Genomic DNA, 18,787 nt, shown 5'->3' on the forward strand with positions numbered 1-18,787 from the left:
TCACACACGTAAGCACAACGTGCAGATTTGGTGCCCACTATTTTGTGTGCCTGTGATATTTTGCTGTTTCATTCATATATTCATCTCCATTTAAAAAAAAATAAAAAATATCTATAATATTTACTTACAGGTGGATATGTTTGCATGATGCTAAACCTATTTTTAAAAAAATGTAACATATGGTGCCCCCCCCATCAAAACATGTCGTACCGGTATGGAAAAAAATGATACACTTCTTCTTGCCCATCCTGCTTTATTTCTTCCATTGTTCCGCCTCTGCATGCAATGTCAAACAATGTTTATTTACTTTTTTCTTTTCTTTTCTTTTCTTTTCTTTCTCTTTTCGACCTATATTCCCCTCCTTTCCCTTCTGTGGTCGTCTCATTTGCATTGCGGCGACTGTTGATCAACTGACTAATTACACTTCTTCCTCCTCTCTCCGCCTCCTCTTCCTCTGTACCCTCCTCTCTCTCTCTCTCTCTCTCGCGCTCTCTCTCTCTCTCTCTCTCTCTCTCTCTCTCGCCGTCTCTCGACCCATTCCCAGAGTGCATATCGGGAAATGGACACACAAAGACATGCGCACTCAACTTAATCAGCCATTTTTTTCAAAAAAAAAAAAAAAAAAAAACCAGGGCTAAAAGGATAATAATTAGCAGAATAAAGCGCTATCGGATTTTCATTTCCTATTCAAGCTCGGCGTTTGGCGAGCCTCCGTCCACAGGAGCGAGCGCGTTTGCAGCCCCGTCGACAAGTCGTCTCACCGCCGCCGGAACCAAAATAAGGGACTCTTAAGACCGCTTGACGTTTGTGATTTTTACCCCTCTCCCTTTTTTTTTTTTTTCTTTGCCCATCACAAAGTGGGAGGATTATTTCCAATTCCGTCTGTTTTCGGTCATCGCGTCGGCGTGCTGGATGTGAGTGTTGTGTTGTTTTTTTTTTTTTTTTTTTTTTTTTTTGGGGGTCCGAGCTCGAGCGAAGAGGAGCGGAGGTGGCGCTTTTGGAAGGGGGAAGAAAGTAAGTTCTCTCCTTGAACTTTTATCGAGCACTCGGCTCGGCGTGTGCGCTCCATCTGCGGCTCGCCTATCGATTATCTATCAGGCTGCCGGTTCACTGACGTCGGGTCAGTTTGGAGAACAGGTGTCGGATGCCGTTTTTTGTTTGTTTGTTTATTTGTTTGTTTGTTTAAAAAAAAAAAAAAACGAGTCCGCAGTGGAGTCGGATGTGGACGCCGGTTTGTCCGTGCATCTCCTTCCACTTTGCCTCGGTGGAGCTCTTACGCGCGGCTTCGCGACCGCGTCGACGCGAGCCTTTAGGGAACCAAGAGCCGGACGAATACTCGCAAGTGTCCCGCCGCACCGCGACGGGAGCAAACGTTTGGCCGCTTTCGGTGAAGCCTCTCTCGGACATGACCTCCCCCCCCCCTCCCCCTTCCCTTCCATTCCCTTCACTTCCTCACGTTTCATCCCCATTTTTTGGACGCTACTCGGAATCACGTCCAATGGAGGAAGCAACCTTTCGGTGTCAGCAACGCCAACAAATACGCAATTTGATTCGATTTTTCTGAAATAACGACTTTTTAAAAAAAAAACAAAAAAACGTGCGTGTACAACCAAATACGTTCACCTGCTCCGCTTAAAAAGTCGTCCTACTTCCACTAGCGGGAAGTGTTCCGGTTGAGCTGCCCGCGAGGGAGAAGCCACTGCCCGGCCGCTGATTGTGGCGAGTCCCGGGGCGGGAGAGCTCTATCACCTCTCCGGTGTCAGCGTGAGGAAGACCCGGGGTGAGGGGTGGGGGGAGAACCATCGGCTTCATTCTCGTCATCTAATTCAATCAAAACATTTTAGTTCCCATTTCCCATTCGAATCGATTCGTAATTTAACAAGCATTTGTGCACGTACATTTCTAACCTTGCCAATTGCTATTCATCTTTAAACCGCCCATCCATCCGTTTGCTTTAGTTTCAACGTGCCAGACGTTTTGTTTTCTTCGTTTTTCCTCTTTTTTGGGGGGGTGTGGGATGGGGGGGGGGGGGCTGGGCTTGGGGGTAAACAACAACAACAACAAAAGACGTCTCAAAGTGGGACACAAGTGACAGGTCGTGGGATTGGGTGGAGGTCATCGATCGCACAGAAAAAAAAAATAAAAAACACCAGGGCCAAGGGGCCAGCCTGTCTCCAAGCCGAGTTTACAACCGTGTAGTGTGTGTGTGTGTGTGTGTGTGTGTGTTGAAAGTGTATCTTTCAGTGCAGGACAGCCTTTATTTCATGGAAATCTTCCGAGTATTATTTGTCTTTTAATATGAATTTAACTCCGTACTTGCTTTATTACTTGGCTTTTTTTTTTTAAATTTAATTTATTCAACTCCACAATATTTAAATGGCTGCGTCTGAATATTACTTGCAAAATAGTATTTTGCAATTTACAGATTTTGTAAGAATTAAGACGGGAGCGAAAATAGAATGGTTACCATTGTTTTTATGATTATGAAACTGTCCATTTTTTTAATATAAAAATTATTCAATTCCACTCATAATGTCATAAATGATGTCATTAATCAGAACAATTTGTATATTTTGAAGGCATTTTTAATTGGATGGATAATCCTTTTGTAAATATATTTGAATTATAAAATTAAAAAAGGCCCATTTGGGTGAGTAAAAATCTGAATATACGAGATGAAATGACTCTAATTGCACTGAATTTCATCAGTTAGTGATCCTATTGTCTCACCCTTATTTTCTTGTCTTGCAAATGAGTTCTTTTTTTTTTAAAGGTTTGTTTGCAAAAGCGAGTCCCTTGTTTTTGTTTTTCCTTTGCATGATGTCTTAGCTCTATCAAAGGGCTGAGCGTGTATCTCTGCGTGTTAGTTAAGCAGCTTGCTGTATTCGTTTCACCCATAGCAGTGGAAGGGAGCGATGAGGAGGGGGTAAAATAAAAAAAAAAAAACATAGAGCGAGAGATGGGCTGAGGACAATAGCTGTTGGCTTGAAAATGCTTCTTGATTATTAAAAGCTAATGCGTTTGCAGTATTGCAGCCTTCATTAAGGGTGCACACGCCAGGGTGGAGGGGGGAGGCGAGGGTTAAGGGGAGGAGGAGATGATGGGAGATGGAGAGAGAGAGAGAGAGGGAGACTGGGGGGTGGAGGGGTGGGGGGGAGTCTGTCCTATAACTCCTGGGCCCGAGACACATGCAGCAAGAAGATTGGCTCGAGCCTCTCCTAGGGGTCGACAATGTGTCATTTCCACCCAGCTAGATTGCCCTCTGCCTATCTGATATTAATGTGCAAATCAATATTTCAGGGATTAAATTTCCCTTTTTCATTTTTTATGGTTTCTACCTCAATAAGTCTCCCGTCTAATAGAGGAGACTGGATGATTTAGAAGCCTTTGCTGCTGCTGAGAGAGAAAGAGAGAGAGAGAGAGAGCGAGAGCGAGAGAGAGAGAGGAGCTTTGGAACGAGGCTATCGCTGCATTTTAATGTTCATCTCAGTCAATCCCCATAGGCCTTCAGTAAGGAGGGCTATATCGCTGCTTTACACCGTAAAGACACCCAATTTGCCTAAAAAGGCAGGAAGAGAAAATATGAGTCCGGTTGAATACATAAGACGCTGTGTAATCCAAGTAGCAGGTATTAGTAAAAGGGAAAGCCCACCCCCCACCCCAACACGCACACCTCCTTCTTCTCCTATAGCGCGACATCCAAACTGTCATGGCTGAGCGAACACTATAGCTTACCACACGGCGGCCTGCTCGCTCTAACGATATTTCTCCATCCTCTCGCTCATCCTCTTTAATATTTTGCATAGACTAGCGTGTCAAGATGAAGCAACATCTGGCGTATGTGCGTGCGCTGCCACACAATGACCACAGTGGTGATTAGTAAAAAGAGGAGCATATTATTACTATAGTCATAATGCTGCATGCATCTCATTGAGAGTCAACTAAATCGGCCTTTTGACTCCCTCCAGACGTTCATCAAGGAGCGTGTGTGCCTATCGGTGTGTGTTTATTCAATCCGCCTTCCTGTACCATCTGCCGGGTGCTTGCATCCATATGTGTCCAGCAGCAGCACAGTGCAGGGTGGGAAAGCCCCCTCCCCGACCCCCCCAAATATTTTCTTCTTGCTTATTAAGGCTTTTTTTGAACACACGGCTTGATAGGGAGAGAGAAAACAAGCGAGGAAAGGGAGAAAGCGACAGAGGAAGAAGCACAAAGGAGCTCTAATTGTGGCACGACCGCTTGGCTTCCTCTAGATTCACGGCCATTACAATTTGAAAGGCACAAGCGCCATGTCCTGCTTCATCAAAATGCCGAGCCTACACACCCATCCACTTTTGTTTCTGGACTGTGTCTCGTAGACCTCAATGTCGGCATGTTTCGCTCATAAATGATCAGAAGCCGAATGCATGAGGTTAATTGTAATCGTAACTATTTGGTGGAATTTCGGTTGGGCTCCATTAGACGCGTGCTATGTCGCTGTACTTGTTTTATTTCCTTGTTGTGAGGGGCGAAGGAAGTGTGCTGCAGCTCAGCGTTACATCTCTAGGAGGGAAGGGCAGGCGGTGGTGGTGGTTGTGTGTGTGTGTGGGTGGGGGGGTTTCCTGTGTCAGGCCTGGGGCACCACCAAGCGAACACACACACACACACACACACACACACGCTTTCTCCCTATCGCTGAGGAGGGTTAAACACTTGGAATAAGATCAAGCCTCTACGTAGCTCCTGGGGAGGTTGCTTGTGAATATGCGAGTTTTAGTGTAATTAGCACTTAATTATATTAACATATGCAAATTGTCAAGCGCGAGGAGGGCTTGTAGCGCCGGTGGGTATGTGGGCCGGGATACAAGTGGTTCTATTGTAACGCCACGGCAGGGAGAAAGAATAATGGCGAGCGCATAACCAGCTCACTTATGTAAATCTCTGGCTGGCTGCTTTGCCAAATTTCATTAGTCGCCATGACAACCTGCTTAATTGTGCTGACTAATGTCCCATGATCTGCTGCCAGTCAGGATGGATGTCACCCTCACCCCCCCCCCCCCCGCCCCCCCCCCCCCCCAGAAACGCACAAACACGAGAAGGTTAGAGTGCGAGAGGCCCGACTGTCCAGATTAAAGCAGCTCCTATTTGCACACACGCTCCTCTTGTACGTACATTTGCATATTCCCCCCCCCCGCCTCCCCCCCCCCCCCCCCCACCCAAAAAAAAATCCCCCACTATGTCTGCTTCTCTGCTCTGTGTGCGTTTGCATGTGCCGTCAATGTGTGGCGGGTGGGTTTCTTTGGTTGGACGACAGCGGTTCAGTGGCGTGTCACACGTGTAACGTCTGATCAGACTGGCACGGAGACATCACTGAGTTTGTTTTTGATTATGGGACATCACTCGGTTTCTGTCAAGTCAAACAAACACACAAAAACGGCAGATGGTGTTCTGCCTTTTAAAACTTATATTCTATCCAAATAAGTCTCAGTCTCCTCTGGCGGACAAGGATACTAGCCAAAGGTGGCTAAAGATTGGGCCTCGCTACTGCTACTAGTAGTTGCATGCTAATCCTGTTTTTTGACAGCAACGTAAACTGATATAATTGCTTTTCAGAGGCAGGATCGGCAGTTTATACAAGTGTGAAAGCACGGGAAAGGGGATTAGCATTATTTTGCATAATGCTGGCCGGGCGCTGAATGGGGCATTGAATGCTTGACTGGGTGACAGAGATGAAAGGGAGATGAAATGCTCTACTCCCCCCCCCCCCCCCCCCCACAGCCATCTCGCCCCCCCTTGCATCAGTCCCGCTGCCTCCGGACGCTGTTGTTGGTCGAGAAATTGCAGTACGGAAACGCTAGGCCGGTGTTCTCTGGTCCGTTTCAGATGCCGGCAGACGTAAGCTGTCATGTAATATGTATAAGGCCCCCTTCAGGTCAAACCTCCTTTGTAATGATGTCGTGAGTCAGGTAACATTCACATTCCAAAATCACATCCACTGTTCCCACATTGAGGTGGATTTGTTGGGATATTGTCTTGGTACTCTGGACGAGAGAAGCAGGTGTGTTTTATGTGAATGTGTGTGCATGTTTTTGTGCGTATGAGCGCGGCGGGGCGGATGGCACAGCTTCAAATTGCCACCGTGACTTCCATGTGACCCGACCCAACTTTTGTGACTAATTTATGATCAAGCGTCATCATCGGCCATTGAGTCTGCTGTATGGAAATGATCCCAGTGCGGGGGGTTGAGGTAATATGGCGGAGAACATGCAACGCCACAAAGGCCGATGTGGCCTGTTTTTGTTGTCTGTTATTGGACAGGATCCTCTTTCTATGACCTTTTGCACGCCTTCCCTCGCCTTTCATATGCAAATGGTGGCCAAACCAGAGGAGGAAACACGCTGGAGCTGAGTAGAGGAGGACAAAGACTCTCTCTGCCTCTCTTTGCTGCATCTCCTCTTTTTCTTGCCTCTTCCCCCTCTCAAGCAACTTGACAGACATTGGCGTGAAAGGAAGTGAGCGCTGGGTGCATTGGAGAGGTGGCGATAGCAATCTGGCTGTGACCCGTACCACTTGCCAGGATCAAGTAGGCTGTGGTTCCTGAGTGTTTAGGTGGAGTGGGCCCTTGTTGTATCATGCACATGGGTGACCGCTTAAGCCGGGGGTATCAAACTCATTTTTGCTGCGGGCCACATCGTAGTTATGGTTTCCCTCGGAGGGCCGTCATGAGCGCGAACACATATACAGTAAATGTACAATTGCCTCAGTTTATTACATATACACGCAAACAAAAAAAATCGATGAATAACTATATTTGAAACCAGAAGCCAGTCAAAAGTTGTTAATTCAGTTTATTTTGAAATGGGGATTGCTAACAAAAATGTGTGCAAAAAACGTCATGTAAAAGGGAAGACTGTTTGCAATGTTGTTATTTTAGGAAGAACCATGAAGTCGACGCACTTGATTTGCTTTCGCGGGCCACATAAATGGATGTGGCGGGCCGGATGTGGCCCCCCGGGCCTGGAGTCTGACACCAGTGGCTTAAGCGGTATGGTTATGCACAAGAACCACGGCTGATGTAACACCTCGATCGTGCATGCTTGATAGTTATCTGTCAGTAGCGTGTTATAGGGCAGGTAGCAAGAAATTTGATATTTTATGTGATGACAGAAAAGTAGCAGTTTTTACTGGCATCTCATTTGTCAAAACTATTTAATGTAAAATCAAGCAAATAACACGTCAGGATTGAGATAAGGTAATTTACCTTTGACCTTCACTGTGTTTTAGGACACTGAATCACACAGAAAAAAATATTATGAATATGTCAAAAACTAACATCCCCTATTTCCTTACATAAGCCAATTTTAAAGTTTTATTGATTCATTTTTCATCGTTTTCTTAGCTTTATATTCAAATAACTTCCACGCCAACGGCATTGCTGTGGAAACAATAATAATAATAATAAAAATAAAAAAACTTCCCGTGTGGACGCAGCCTAAATCACATTCTCTGGTGGGGTAAAAGGATACTAATGCAGTTAAGACAACGCCGTGCTAGCGAGCATAATACACCAGCGCAACGGTGTTTTAGCACGACACGGTTTTCTGGTTTCTTTTCAAGGCCGTGTTATGGGAAGGGGCATGTTATCTGTAGGAAATGTAATTTTTGTCCTCATTGAAATGGTACATTATTGAGCCCGGTTATCTAAATGTTTTTGTTGCTGTTGGTCTCACGCCAGTCGGGATTGTGTTACCCCCTCTTTCGCTCTCATCTCACTGGGCCTTCATCAATCTCTTCAGGGAAAACAGAAAGAGGGGATTTTTTTTCCCCCTCCTCTCCTTCTCTCTCACTATGTTCTCTGTCCTTTTTCTCAGGCTCTCCTGCCTGCTCAGCATCTCCTCCAGGATATTAGCTATGGGTCTGGCTATTTAATGCAGAATAATATGCTGAATCTTTGCGTTTGAAAGTGGAAGTTAGGAGATTTCATGGACCAACTGAGCTGTGGTTCTCAGTCTTAGGTCAAACAAAACGGACTGCTGTAAGGGAGAAAAGAGGCTTCCCCTTTTATGTTATATTGTCTATTTGCTTGTCTCTCTGCTGGTGTCTGTCACATGTTCTTTGTCATCTTTCATTTGCTCCCCTGCATGTTTTTCTCCCTGTTGACAGCTATGACATGTCACATTGGCAGCGGCTGTTAATCCCGAACACTCATCCACTTCTAAACTTTTTCTGTCATGCTGTACATTTGGCGCACGGCTTTTCTTATGTTTTTCTTCAGGACAACAGAAGACTTTTAAAAGAAGCGTTAATGCAGAATCTCCAGCTGTTGGTTAAAGGTCAAGCCAACAGAGCCTGGAAAGATGCCCTAAATTATGGGGAAGAAAAGCTGCTGAATGAATGACTAAGTTTGCAGAAGGTTCGTTTGCCACAATAGCACAATATGTCTCATGACAAATGATACATTCTCCTCCTTGTGAGCCAAAGACAAAGACGCAGATTGAAGAGCACAGTCACAGGACATTTCCACATTCGTGAGGAGAGGATGATGTTGTATATCAAATTGATTGAAAAAAGAAAAAAAAAGAAATCCACACATTTATATATGTCATCCGCGTGGAATCAGTTATCGTCTCGCCGCGTCGCTCCGTGCATGTTCTCCAGTGTCAATGCAAGTGGACGCCGTGATGATTGGCATTTGCTATTCCTGCAGGCAATTGCACACGAATTCCAGGGCCATTGGCGGGGCTCATCAGGGAATAAGTGGCTAATTAAATATGCATGACTGGTGGGCTTAAACAACAGTGTAATGAAAAATGAGACAAGTTTACCAACGAATTTAGCTTGAGCTGCATGAAGACATTACCACTGATAATGATAAGCGTGTTAGAGAAGTAATTTCAAGAAATATTAGAATTTAACTAAATAGTATACGGGGGAGGGGGGGGGGGGGGGTGGAATAGTTAGTGTACGTGCCATTTTGTAGTGTTTAAAAAAGATCTCTTTTTTTCTGGTGGAATGATCTAAAACAGGCACATCTCCACATCTCCCTTGGGGAGACTCCAGCCAACAGTATCGCTCTCAAACCCGGACTTTTCCTGCCTGGCATCATCCGTGGAATAATCTTTAATTATTTGCTTTTTAAAAGGGAGGGGAAAAAATGAGGCTTTTTGTGTGACAGTGGTGAAAAAGAAGAAGAAGAAGAAGAAGAAGAAGAGCAGCGCGGGTGCAGGAATGTTCCTGTATGAAATTGTAGGTATTAGCAGGGGCGGTTTTTGTCAGTGGTTTTGGCTGATGAATCAGCTCTTTGCCCCTAGACTAAATAAGAGAGGGGGAGCTTTGTCCTGTTTCATCCCCGTTTGGATAAGCAGATACAAGACGGCTCTGCAGGAATTGTTAAAAAAGCAAAGCGTGCTTCTTTTGCCTAGCACACGATACCAAACAAGTGTCAGGAAATGGTGATGGATGGTCCTGAGTTCGTATGGTGTTATTTTAAAAGCAAAAGCAGAAACTATCACTGGGAAACCATTTACAATTGTAATATTTTCACAACCCGTTAAATACATTATGCACTACTTTTTTTTTTTTAAAGTAAGGCGTAATCAATGTGTTTGAAAATGTTAAAAAATGTAAAAATTACACGTTCACTATTGACACACAAGATAACTCCAAAAATGTTTTTTTTTAAGCGTTTAATACACCGTTTTTAAATGGTAGATGTCAGTGTTTTTTTTATGTCAACTTATACTGTACTTAATAGCATCATTTCCTAGAGCGAGCAGAAAGGTAATGCGTCCATTTCATCTTGGTTCTCCTTTCAGTGGACCGGCTCTGGATTTCGCGTGACATGTTGTTTATTTGATAAAGGGATATTTCGCCACTAATCCAAAAACCACACTAATTACATCTGACAGTTGTTTGTTTGTAGTTAAATTAAAATGTACTATTTTCTTTCCATCTCAACCTTCACCACCTCAGCCCCTCTAAAATTCTCTTCGCTCCCTCTCATGGTAACCAGAAAAAGTACCCACAATGGCCTAAGTAACAACTGTGGTTTCCTTGTGTTTTTTTTTTTTTTTTTTGTGTGTGAGAAGAAGGCAAACTAACAACAGCTGTCAGAAAGAAAAAAAAAAATGGGGGCATCAAGGTTGTTTAAAAAACAAATGGCTTTGGTCTAAAGTTCATTTGGAGACCTCTCTAATTAAATATAGAGCCAAAAGCTTAAGTTAATTAGTAATTCCCTGGGTCCAGAAATTAGACCTGTCATGAGTATTCAAGCCCAAAGGTTTGTGTTGTTTTGTTGTCTGCACCAGTATCATGTGATATAAAATGTCCAGCAACATATGCATGCTCTTTGTTTTCGTTTTTATTTTATTTTTTCTTCTGGTGGTTAAGTGCGGGGCACATAGCTTGTGGCGTCTGTCGGGGTACTGGCCCTATGATTATGTTTATGAAGAAAATAACAAGACCTGAGTAAGGCAAGGCTGACAGTTGAGCCATCTTTAGTGATAACCTGGAAAGAACACGACTTGAATTGAAACCCAGAACCCCTAAAACCTGAGAGATGATTTAGATTTTTACTGTATGTCCTTTTTAAACAAGCTAAAGTGTATATATAACCATATATTATTTGTTCGAAACACAAGATTTTAACAACAAAAATACAGCACCTTTTACTGTATATAACATTTACTGTATATAAACATGATCTTACCCAAAAGTGCTGCTTCTCTTTCAGAAATATGGGAATGGAATTGCATTAAAATGTACAAAATGTATCCTGACTCAGCACCCCTAAACATTTGCTCCGAGAATAACCCCTGTCCATGACAAAATAAAAAACAAAACAAAAAGGAGGGTTAGCAAAAACCTTACTTGCGGCTTAGACCAAATCAACGGTTTGGTAAAAAAAAAAAAAAAAAAAAAAAAACACAAAAAAAGGGGAAAAGAATAAGCTTGGAACACTACTGAAGCCAGTGAAAGTGGATAACCAGCAAACATCCTTTCCTTGGTGACAAAAATTGTCAAACATTGTCAAAATCTACATTTAGGTTTATAGAGGACTTAGAAAATTGTGCAAACCACTAGTAATATTAAAGAACAGGAAAGCCAGATTAGACTTTGCAGGAAACATCTAAAAAGCCTCTAAAAATCTAAACCAAATGGCTGTAGATTCCTAAATAGTAAATGTCAAATTATTGTGAAACCTTTCAAATTCAAGATGAAAGTCTCCACATCAATATCATCTTGACTGTTGTATTTCAAATCCATTTGGTCTACGTAGCTACACTGCTACCTCTTCCATCTTCCCAGAATTGTACCACTCTTTCCAAAAAAAAAAATGCTTTCTATCTTTTTTTCTTCACAAATCAATGAGTCGGAAATATGAGTTGTTTGGAAAGTGGGGCAGTTGTGATCGCACAAAACAAGCAAAGAATTTGGGGCTCTGGCTAGTTGATACAGTATAACCGGCCTTTTATATTTGCCAGGTGGATGTGAAATGCCTGCGTCAGAGACTGTGCTCTGTGTCTGTCTGTGAGTGTGTGCTATCCTTGACTGACGTGGACACTGTTTGCTTAACCTCTTCTACGCTGCACTGCCATGGCCTTGTCAACTTAAGTGTGTGTGGGGCTATGCTTGCATGTGTATGTGTGAGTGAGAGGGAGCAAAGGTAGTTTTCATTTTTTTTCTATTCCCAGCAGTATTTTCGCTAAACAAACCTGCTGAGAGGCTGAGTGAGAGTGTGAGAGGGTTCTGAATCAACACAAATGAGTGATATGTGTTGTTTTTTGCTCTCCCTCGTGCTGGTTCATAATTGTGTGCATCCACACACCCCCAGAGAAAACATTTTGAGATTTTTTTTTTTTCATACTTTGTATTTAGCAGGATTAATAATTTCACTTGGCAAATAATCCCAGTATGGCGTGTGTGTGTGTGCGCGCGCGTGTGTGTGTGTGTGTGTGTGTGTGTGTGAGCGTGCGTGCGTGTTGCCCAATGCTTTAGACTCATCCAAAAGATAAGGCCATGATTTATGTAACGGCTAAACTCTTTCATATTGTGTATGTTGTACCTTACAAGAGCATGATGAGCATGCTAGATTAATATTTATTTAGTACGGGTAAATCAAGGATTAAGCAGTCATCGTTTTAGCGCTAATCCACATCTCTGGTGAGATGCAGAGACAAAGCCAGGCAGATTACTAAAGACATCGCACCACAAAGTCACAATTAGTTGTTGACTGTAACGAAAGTTGGACAGGAGATGTGCTAACACATGCTGGCACACAATTTGACTTTTGTTTTGACGTGCTTTGCATTCTTTTTGTTCTGCACCTCTCTGATTAAGAGACTCACGTTGACATCAGCAGTCATTTGCCTGATTCACACTTATGTGTGTCATGATCTTTCCACTGTTCATGCATAGGCAGGCACACACTCAGGCTGACACACATGTATGAGCAATGAATACTTCTTTCTTAGCTGCGAGCACGTGGGAGCAGAGGGATAGCTCGCTTGTACTGCGTGAGAGTGCAGGCGTCTTGCGAAGTTCCATGTTGAGTCTGCAAATCAAATTACATTCTTTGCTAATTGAGTTAAACCGCTGTGCTGGAGAAGTGGCAAAAAAACAGATATGAAAGTAATGTGTGCATGTCTTTTCTTGCTGTATTTTTTTTCCCAGGTGCTAATCTTGTTATCGCTTAGCACTCTCAGGTGGGTTGTCTACGGTCCAACTTAAAAAAGGATGAAACTGTGCAATTTTGGTAGCTCGTGTATATACTAACAGCATTTCAGAGAAATGTCGAAAGATGTTGACATTTAAAAAAAAAGTGCTGTGCTATTGTTCCCGTCTGAACAAAACACTCCTCTGTGACTGCAACGGAGAACAGGAATATGACATATTCCCCAAAACAATGGCGGAAAAAAACAAATAATAACGTTAAATGATTAGATGATGATGATTAATTAGAATTCGCTTGAATTCTTTTGGAAACAGGAGTTCAGAACATTCAGATAGAATCACCTACCCCCCAACAAGCAACAATTAATAGATCTTTTAAGTTTCCCCATTGTCGACTAAGGAAGTTTAGCCAACTGCGCTTCCCTAATTTGAAACTGTAATACCAAATACATTCCAAGATCATTCTCATGTAGCAGTTTGCAAAGGGCTCAATGTGTTTTTTTTTTGTTAAAATACAGACCCCCCCACGCCCCCTTTAAGAAATTAAATAAAACAGATTATAACAGTGGGGACACTGTGTATATGAGTACCAGTATATGAGAATAACAATAACAAATATATATATATATATATGTATATTAGGTTTTACACAATCAGGATTTTTGTGGCCGATCACCGAGTTTAAAAAAACGTTCACCAATCCGATCACAAGATGGAGCAATGTGTCTATTTAAATGACTTGTTAATACTGTATATACTTGTGTACTGTGTACTGAGTATCTTAAAGTATTCATTTTCTAGTCCGGTGATTCCCAACCAATGTGCCGTAGTGTCAATTATTCATTTACAAGAAATAATGTGTCTTTGTTCCTCCATTTATGCCAGTGAGGCATAGTGACAGACATAACAAACAAATGCTCTTCTATTAGATGGCAGGAGGTATATGCAGTAATTACTTTGTATCTGCTTTTTGTGGCATTTTTATTTGTTAGTGTGCCGAGAGATTTTCCAATTGTAAAATACGTGCCTTCGTTCCATAAAGGTTGGAAATCACTGCTCTAGTCAGGTCATGTATTCTAATCAGTCAAGTCAAACCAACATTACAACATGACAGAAATAATAATAATTAAATTACTTCACACACACCGAAACATCACGCCGGGATGTTTCCGCACAACCGTTAGTGCTAGCACTAGCTTGCTAGGCTACATAATGTTTTGTTGCCTGCTTGCGAGCCGTATCGCATTAAAAATACGGGAACATACCTCAAGCAAGCCTTAAATGAACGTAATCTCCCGGGCACCGGTGACCACCAGCACACGTTTTTCCCCATTTTGTTCTTATAATACACGCGTCGCGATGTCATTATGAGTTAACAAGATAAAGCCCAGCGATCGTAAAAGACGGTATGTGGTGGTATCGGAATCCAAGATTTTATTGCAATAGTCTGACATAGTGCAATCGTGAAAGACCAAATATATCTTGTTGTCTGATCCACGCATTACATGTTGTCTGTCTCAGACGTGTTGTCTGTCCCGCACCGCCGACATGTTTTTTTAAAAATAACTTTAATGTTTGTCAGATAGTTACAGTACTACGTCAAAAGACACGCGAAAAGGCTAAAAATAAACTTGCGTTCAAATTCAAATATACTGTAAATGATGGCGACGCGGCGTAAATGTCTTTGGTGGAGTTGATCAATGACGCTATTGATCGGATCGGCGAATTATGACATTAAAGCCAATCAGCATAAAATGCTAATTATCGGCGGATACCGATCAGGCCGATCAGATCAGTTTAAACTCTCTCTCTCTCTCTTTTTATAATATTTTATGATAGAGCGAGAGAGAGACAGAGAGAAAGTAATCGTCAAAAATTGGACGATTTTTTTAAAATATATTTGTTTGAATGTCAATATCGCTGTCTTATGGTATAATGTGTTGATATGTAAAAAGAAATAATAAAAAAATAATCGGCAAATAAAACAACACTTTTGCTGATTTGAAAGGTGCTAATATCGGCCGGTTAATCCGTCTGGCCCTAATATATATATATATCACTGCAAGGAACAGGAAAAGAGCAAAAACAGGATCACCGCAAGGCTGATGCGAGGGAGGGGAAAGGATTTGTGAGGGAAAGAGGGGGTTCCAAAGCAGATGTGAGAGAAGCCTAAAAGACAAGAGAGAAAAAAGGATGCACAGATGAATTTTGCTGTGATTAGAGAAAAGACAAGGGGAGCAAAAAGAGAGAGAGAATGCCATCCTTACTTCCCCTTTGCCCTCTTTCACCTCGCTCACTCGGCCGCTGAATGTTAATGGATTTTCTGCCCCCTCATTCAAACACACTCTCCAATCCCTCCCCATGGACACTGCTGCATTGTTTGTGGTAGTGCCTCTATTCTTTCAAACTTAATTACCTTCTTGCCTTTTGTGGCATCAGGAGCTGAAAGTTTTTTTTCCCTCTGTGGCAGCGGAGGTCGTCACACATTCTTTGGGCTGTGCATTCCCTTAATCTGTGGGCGGTACAAGTGTGTGTGTGTGTGTGGGGGGGGGGGGGGGGGGGGGGGTTATCAGGGTGAGGGTCCAAAGAGGGGAGCTTCTCCTCTGCTCCCGAGGTGGCTAAAGCAACCCGATACACCCCCACCCTCATGCTCGCGTGCATACATGTGCGCAAGTCATAATATTCGGGGCATAGGCTGCCCTTTGTTTGTGCGGTTCATTTCCAATCAACCTTAATTAACTGGAGAGTGTTTCCAGATTGCCAGCAAAAGAAAAATCCCCACTTCCACCCCCTTCATTCCACCTCCCTTTTACCCTCAGCCGCTGCTGTTTTGAGTTGGAGGACGGAAAGGGGAAAAAAGTGGAGGCATTAGCTATGTAGATTGGCTTCTCCTTTGATGCTGAAAAAAATCTTTAGCAAGGGCCGTAATTGCAGACTGTGACCAAGCAATGTCTGACTATTTATTTTCATGTTTGAGCTTTGGTTCAGTCTGAAATATTGTGGAGTTTTATACAGATATTTAGGCTGGACTGTGTAAACCCATTTGGATACGAAATTAAATCTAGTCAATGTTGTCTTGTATCTGTTCACCCACCATCCAACAGTCATAATACCTTTGACAGGGCCCAGATGGGAAACACAATAGGTCTTTTGGTTTTTGCTTACAAAGAGGAACTGGTGGACCAAGCACGTATTTTCCCGTTATCTTGGTTAAATTTAGGTCTACAAATGGGCTCTTGAAATCCGACCGCAGGTCAGCTTTTCGGGCCCATCCACGACTCCGATCTCTGAATGCCAGGGTGTCAAACACATTTTTGTCATGGACCACATTGTTGGTATGGTTTCCCTCAGAGGGCCGTTATGACTGTGAAGCCATATAAAATGTTTCATCGCATCATCATAGTATTCAGTGGCGGCTGGACAATAGAGGACGCCAGGGGGCTTCCCCACTGCTGCTGAGTCACCTTGAAAAGGACAAAAGTAAAATCATGAAAATGGAAACAAATTATTAGAATGAAAATATTATAAATTATATGTATACTTATTTTCAGATGAGTAGGATAAATAGTATACCGTAAATGATAATTCAAATTGATTCGTTTATCTCTGGTCATCTCATTTAATGACGCAACTTCCGGTTTAGGCCGCATCAACGTTTTCTCGTGAAATATTTGTCATGCGCAGTCGGTTCTCGTGAAATACAAAAGATGGGGATTTGATTCCAGCGCCCTTTAACGTTAAACACAGTTATTGTTAATCCCTCCCATGCCGATCAAGTTACTGTAAAAAAGGGGTTTGGTAACGAACATGCCTTTTCTCAGCTTTATTATTTATTACATATGCCGATTTAACATTTTGGTAGTGATTTTAGCAAGAATAATGTAAATTTACACACATGATTTGTTTTTGCTGCCCGCATAAAATGATGTGGTGGGATGGATTTGGCCCCCAGGCCTTGAGTTTGATACCATGACTTAATCCGTCAACAGAGCCTCTGATTCTGAACTAACTATTTGGGGGTGTGGGGTTTTGGGGGTTCTTTCCGACATCAGCCGGGTATTGTCTTGCACGAACAATGACTTTATCAGGTGTGGACCTGAGGGCGCTTTCGTGTAATGTTACCTGAGCATCCAGTCAGGCCAATTTACCTGTCAACAAGCTAAATGATAGGTGCTGCATACCTGCTCGAGGTGGAAAATAAGGAGCCCCTCTGACAACTCACCCTTCTTTTGGGCCTTATCACACTCAAAAATACTTCATGGCCCTTTTCCTCTGCACGGTACTTGATTATTGACATTTTTACAGTAGCGAAAGCAGATAACAAGGGTTCAAAGCCTGCGGAGCGGCGGCGGTGACATGAAGCGTTTCTGGTTGTTGAGGGGTCGAGCATATTTGTTTGTCATTTTTGACGGATACAGCAGTGATTGACTGCAGAGTCTCCACTCTCTCCTTACCGTGACCAACATGCTGAGTGAGTAAACTAAAAGTAATACATTTGTACTCCGCGATTGTTGCCAATTGAATGTTTGTCTTTTTCTAACTTTTGCGTTCAATGCAGTATGATTTTCTCAGTTTCCCTGGGCACTATCTTGAAAGGGGCAACCTCAGCCTGTACTGTAAAGTGTAAAAGCAAACATTAAACAGCTGCAGTGGTACCCTCAAAGTTACAGATGTTTTTTTTGGGGGGTACTAATTACTCTCAAATGTAAATGCTTGTAAACATACATGTAGCTACCCTAATTAGCCTCAGACTGTACCGTTAGGAACAGAAATGAATTGCTGTGTACAGGTACTATGATGGGACAGCATCGGATGTTTCTTCAGACAAGATTTGTATGTGTTGTATTACCTTAGAGAATGAGTCATGCTTCATCATCTTAAATAGGTGTATTTTTGGTTTGAAGACACAGCATGGACAGAGACGCTTGGCTCGTAAAAGATGTGCAGCTAACTAGGCTATCTTGTGTCTGCTCTCATGCCTTCAGGCAACAACCAATGGTTGCATGCGAACCGGAAATATTTGGTCACAATGTAATTCCCATTTCTAATTTGCTCCTGTTTTCTCTTTAAGACAAACGAACTGCCTAAGATTTAGAACTGAAGAAGCCTTTTGGTTTAAAGGTAACATGTATTCAACAAACAAGAACAGTCCAGTTGCCTCGATTCAAGCTTTGCGGATAAGAACTAGACTTGGCTCTATGATTGAATGCATGTGTGTCTCCTTTAGTTAAAGGAAGAAGGTAATTCTCCTCCTTCATCCACTTTGTTTTTTTGTTCCCTGCGCTTACGCATGGCAACAAATAAACAGGCCTAATTAGACCCGAGTTGGCCTATTCATGCCAGTGCCAGTGGGAGATGGATGCACAGGCTTTCACAGCGACCTCGGCCTTTTGTCTTTGGCTAACGCTGGCTGACATTTTGATAGAAGATTTGGTGCTTGACTGAGGGGCCACATGGTGAGAAAGGATGACCTTCTGGGCGACCTCAAAGATTGGAATATGGCCACTCCTTTGACTTATCATTCGTGCGGATTCAAATGAACCAGTAAGACGCGAAATGTTGGGAAGATGCATCCTTGGAGGGCAAAACGCAATTGAGCAATTTTGCAGAAATCACCTTTGTTTGGATAGCATCATATTCACCATATTGGTTCCAGTTTTAAATGGGCAATTTGGACATAAAACAGATTCCCGCATAAACAGAGATGACAGTGTGGCGGCACTGCAATTAGGTTTCACTTGTAACAGGCTGAGAGTAGTGCGTCTTATGGATGATAGTGTGACAGGAGGACAAAAGCCGGAGGAGACTGTGACATCAACAGGAGCTCAGTATGTCTGAGCCTGAAATGCAATGTTGTCTTTTGTCTTGTTATTTGGTTTGTGCTCTGGTTACACAATGTGATTTATGACAGGCCTCATAACATACACATACCAGATCCATTTGCCAACTTCTGTGAAATATGTTTGCATATTTAGAATACTCTGATCATTAATATACAAGCATTCTGACAATTGTGACTTCTCGTGATTAAAGGACAAAAGTAAGAGAAGAGAAAAGCTGGACAAAATGGGAAAAGAAATGGAAGAAATCCCCCGCTTTAGACTGGCTGTCTATGTCTCAGGGAAGTACTGAAAGG

The 18,787-nt window shown here is 42.7% G+C and overlaps 1 protein-coding gene across 1 annotated transcript in view; it reads left to right on the forward strand.

The window, feature by feature from the left end:
• The first annotated feature begins 608 nt into the window (after nucleotides 1-608).
• zfhx4 (zinc finger homeobox 4) overlaps nucleotides 609-18,787 on the forward strand; it is an 88,594-nt gene continuing 70,415 nt past the window's right edge. Inside the window, exon 1 of the mRNA XM_061758250.1 lies at nucleotides 609-1,014. The gene's annotated coding sequence lies outside the window, so the exon portion shown is untranslated. The remainder of the gene's footprint in view (nucleotides 1,015-18,787) is intronic.

The sequence above is a fragment of the Phyllopteryx taeniolatus genome, chromosome 20 (genome assembly GCF_024500385.1).
Source record: "Phyllopteryx taeniolatus isolate TA_2022b chromosome 20, UOR_Ptae_1.2, whole genome shotgun sequence".
Taxonomy (NCBI): Eukaryota; Metazoa; Chordata; class Actinopteri; order Syngnathiformes; family Syngnathidae; genus Phyllopteryx; species Phyllopteryx taeniolatus.